This window comes from Scomber scombrus, unplaced genomic scaffold (assembly GCF_963691925.1).
Source record: "Scomber scombrus unplaced genomic scaffold, fScoSco1.1 SCAFFOLD_262, whole genome shotgun sequence".
In the NCBI taxonomy this organism is placed as follows: Eukaryota; Metazoa; Chordata; class Actinopteri; order Scombriformes; family Scombridae; genus Scomber; species Scomber scombrus.
Genome location: NW_026910418.1, coordinates 1 through 5,000, shown reverse-complemented (window position 1 = coordinate 5,000; position 5,000 = coordinate 1).

Sequence of the window (5,000 nt, the reverse complement as noted above, 5' to 3'; positions counted from 1 at the left end):
TGTGTGTGTGTGTGTGTGTGTGTGTGTGTGTGTGTGTGTGTGCGTCTTTTTATTTGTTGTTTTTTTCCACTGATTATGTGCAAAGTGCTGACGCTGCAGCTTCTGACTGACAGGAGACACACAAAGTCTCTTCACTGTTTCTTTCTTTGTTTTTTTCTCTCATATCTTTCTCCTTTTTTTCCTCCTCCCCTTTTCCTTTGTTTCTTTCATTGTATCTTATTCCTTATGGCTCTTTCCTTTCCTCCTCTCCTCATTGCTCCTACTATCTCTCTCCTCTCCTCTTTCTTTCCCTCTTCATCACATCTCCTCTCTTTTCTCCTCTCTTTTCCTTCTCCGTCCTATCATCCCCTCTTCTTATTTTCTTCCTCTCTTGTGGGACTAATGAAGGAATATCTTATCTTTCATTTCCTATCATCCTCTTTTTCTTCTCTCCTTCCTTAATCCCACCTACTGTTTGTCCTCCTTCCTTTCATTCCCCCTCTCTCCAATCTCTTCTTTTTTCTCTTCCTCCTCTCTCAACATCAATCCTCCTTTCCTTTTTCTTCCTTTCCTCTTTTCCTTCATCCTGTCATCCCCTCTTTTCCTCAATTCTCACATCATCACCTTTCATCTCCTTTCCCATCCATCATTTTTTTTACTTCACTTTCTTTGTTTCTTCATTTTTTTCCTCCTCTTCGTGACATCTCTCTTATCTCACTCATCATCCCTTCTTCTTCTTCTCTCCCTTAATTAATTTCTTCTCACCTCCTCTCATCCTTTCTTTTTGGTTTCTTTCCTCCCACCTTCTTCTTCTTTGTCCTCCTTTCTCTTCATTATCTTCTCTCCATTCTCTTACCTCTCCTTCCACACTCTGTCCCCATCCTCCATCTTTTTCCCCTCTCTCTAATCATCACTACTTCTGCTTTTATCTCTTCTAACATCTCCCCTCCTTTCTTCTCACCTCCTCCCTTGGATGCACCGACCTCTTTGTTTTTTGGGTTGGAAAAGAAACGGAGGGAGGGAGAGAAAGAGGGGAAGAGGGGAAGAGGGGGAGGAAGATAAACAAATGCATAGTGTACATTTAGCTGATGGGCAGATAACAGCTGTGGTGTGTGAAATGAAGGAGGCGGCTGCTTGTTTCTGTCATAGCTCTTTAAGCTGCTGATGTGTGTGTGTGTGTGTGTGTGTGTGTGTGTGTGTGTGTGTGTGTGTGTGTGTGTGTGTGTGTGTGTGTGTGTGTGTGTGTGTGTGTGTGTGTGTGTGTGTGTGTGACTCTGATTGTGTTTAATGTTTTACTTAAGATTATCTTTAAGCTTTCTATGAAGCAAAGGACTGAGTTAGACTCTCCTGTTACCTTCCGAGGGTTTGACGGTTCAATCTGTGGACTTATATATAAACAGATCTGGGCAATAATGGACCTTGACTGGTCTGATGTTTGATGTGAGTGTGTGTGTGTGTGTGTGTGTGTGTGTGTGTGTGTGTGTGTGTGTGTGTGTGTGTGTGTGTGTGTGTGTGTGTGTGTGTGTGTGTGTGTGTGTGTGTGTGTGTGTGTGTGTGTGTGTGTGCAGGTGAGCTCAGCTGTTGTAGAGCAGTGTTCAGTCTCTGACCCAATAAAGGTGATCTAAGTGATTTGGGGGAACAGGAGGAGGCTCTCTGTGGACCTACTTTAAATCTTTGGCAAACAGGCTGAAAGGTCAGGTTAAACCATAATGTGTGCTAGGACACTCTATTCTGGACAATTTTCATCTGCCTTACATCCAGGACATGATGGACCTATAGCTGGACTATTGCATGTAAAATTTGCACTCTTGGGATTAGAACATAGACTGTATATAAAATGGACGTAACATCCGTGACGTCACCCATTGGTTTGTGGACTGCTGCTCGGAAGCCAATAGTATCGGATCTGAGCAGCGCCATCTTGAAATTTTCAGGTGCATGCTGGGAAAAATAAAAACAGGGATTCTACTTATATGGGCATCAGGAGGAGCATGAGACCCTGTCTGTTTTGACTGTTCCTTCTTTCCTCCCTTCCTTCCTTTCCTTCCTCCCTCCCTCCCTCCTTCTCTCTTTCTTTCCTTTCTCCCTCCTACCTTCCTTCCTTCTTTCCTCCCTCCCTCCTACCTTCCTTCCCTTCCTTCTTTCCTCCATCCTTCCTTCCTTCCTCCCTCCTCTCCTTCCTTCTTCCTTCCTTCTTCCTCCCTTCCTTCCTTGACTCGAGGACAACAGGAGGGTTAAAATGAAGGTTTTTCAGGTCATTTTTCTGAGACCACAGACTCAGTAGGGATACCTAGTGTGGTTTAAATGTGAGGAAGAACTGCTGGCAGCTTTCTTATTACAGTAAAACAACCTAAGCTTGGTTTTGTCAGCATTAATTGTTAGTCTGAGGTCGCCCAGTTGGCCAGTGGCGAGCAGTTTGTGGGTTAAATGTTACTCTCTGGAGTCTCATGTTTGATTAAAGTGGCTTTAAACATAACCACATGCCCACTATCTGGGCAGATGTGTGCATTAGGCTCTGAGCCCACTCTCTCCTTCTCCTTCCCTCTCTGGAGAAATAAATTGCAAGTGGTGATTGAGGGAGGAGGGGGAGAGTGTGGGTTTCCCTTGTGGTTATCTCCACTTATGCAGATGATGGTTGAGTGTTGGTGAGTGATGGGTGAGATACTCAGGCCTCAGAAGACAAGGGGGGGGGGGGGAAGTTAACTGAGTGAAGAGTGGAGCACCGCAACTTCTAAGGGGGGGGATTAAAAGGAGTCAGGGGGAAATGAAGGTGGCTGAAATGTGCTTATTAAAGTGTGGTGAATGATCTTGTTGGGTTTTAGAAGGTGTTATGCCCCAGGCTAGGGGTGCCGAGGGCATAACGTGAATAAGCCCCATCTTCCCCAAATCTCAAGTAGCCACGAGCAAAATTAGGTTATGTATAAGGAAAATTGATTTATACAAATAAATGAATGAACCTATAGATATACATAAAATATATGAGTGAGTTATTAATCTTCAGGGTGGACCAAGGCCAAAATAACAAATAAAACAATCCTGTCTAGAAATAAGAAAAATGCCCTGAGAAAAACAAATGACAAACTTTACCTCCCTACCTAATTAAACAAGAGAAAACAAGGTTAACAGAACTGCAGTCCACCCTTACTTCTCAAAATAAACTATCAAAACAAGACAGAACAGAAGTGTGGCCGGTTGGGAGAGGAGGAGGACGGGGAAATGCCTGCTGCCCCCAGAACGGCCGCCATCTTGGCTCCTTTTATATCAGGTGGTTCCCGGCTGCAGCCAATCACAGGCCAGGGCACGAACCTCTTCCACCAATTGTAATCGCGTCATAGCACACTCCTAGTTGCATGTCAAAACCAAAAGAAAAAGACACGGAGCACACAAGCACAACATAGCAGACTGAAAACAAAATGACCACAGTCATAACAAAGGTCTGAGGAAGGAGGCGCTCTGTATATGTATCTGAATGTGAAGGCGTAGTATCGGGTTTTTTCTATTCTTTTATAATCAGGTATACTGGTTGTGATTGGTGGATGGAGTAACGAGCATCTATGAGGTGTACATTTGTTTTATTTTTATGTGTTTTCTCAATGAGCACAAGCTGTATGTGATGTTATTTTTAATCTTTTTTCGTCCTCCAGGGTCAAATTGACCCCGTCTGTTTTGACTGTTCCTTCTTTCCTTCCTTCCTTCCTTCCTTCCTTCCTTCCTTCCTTCCTTCCTTCCTTCCTTCCTTCCTTCCGTAATCCCTCCTTTCCTTCCTTCCTACTTCCTCCCTTCCATCTTTCCTTCCTTCCTTCATTCCTTCATCTGTCTTCTCTTCCTTCCTTCCTCCCATCCTTCTTTCCATCTTTCCTTCGTTCCTTCCTTCCATCTTTCCATATTTCCTTCCTTCCTTCTTCCTCCCTTCCTTCCATCCTTCCATCTTTCCTTCCTTCCTTCTTCCTCCCTTCCTTCCATCCTTCCATCTTTCCTTCCATCCATCCTTCCTTCCTTCCTCCTTTCCTTCCTTCCTTCTTCCTCCCTCCTTTCCTTATTTATTCCTCCCTCCCTTCCATCCTTCCTTCCTCCCTTCCTTCCTTCCTTCTTCCTCCCTTCCATCATTAGTTCCGTCTTTCCGTCCATCCTTCCATCTTTCCTTACTTCCTTCCATCTTTCCATCTCAAGGACAACAGGAGGGTTAAGCACATTTGTTTATTGGACATCAAAAGTCCTTTTTTTATATCTTTCAATTCACTTTCTCCATCCTATCATTCCCTTTTCTTCTTATCTTCTTCTTCCAGTTCTTCTTACAACCTCTCATCTTCTCTCCTCCTTCCTTATTCCCCATGTGTGCCGTTTTCTTCTCCTCATCCCCCCTTTTTTTTCCCCCCTGCTTCTCATCTTTGTGTCCTCCTCATTAGTGGGATTTATAACATGTCCATGCATGCAAGGAGCTACAGAACAAATTAAGCTCCCTGGCAGCACTGTGTTTTTTTTTTTTCTTTATCCCTCCTCCCCTCTGCGATAATGTCCAGTATAATCTGTCTTCGGCCCGGCCGGGGTTCCCACAACTGGTCCCCGTAATCCTCTTTGTAACAAGACGGCAATTAGTAGTTCACACCATCAGGGTTTCTGGTGCTGCAGGCGACACAGAAGTCAGGAGGTTGTCGGGCTGAGGAAGGTGAGCTCAGGTCGGGATGATGATGATGATGATGATGATAAACCCCTCAGCTGGATGTAATGCTATAATGATTTAGTTTGGTGTGACTTTTTGTGACTTTCAAAGGTTTTGGTGATGTTTGCAGAGACAGAAATAGCCCTGATATATTGTTCAGGGGCAGATTTGACACAATTAAACATTTGAGAGCTGTAAAAACACCTGATACACATTTCTGCTAGGTGGATTTTGTCTAATTTTACCCTGAATATACAAAAATGGAAATAAAATGCAACCTTCTTTCCTCCCTTCCTTCCTTCCGTCCTTCCTTCCTCCCTCCTTCTCTCTTTATTTCCTTCTTCTCCCTTTCCTCCTTTCC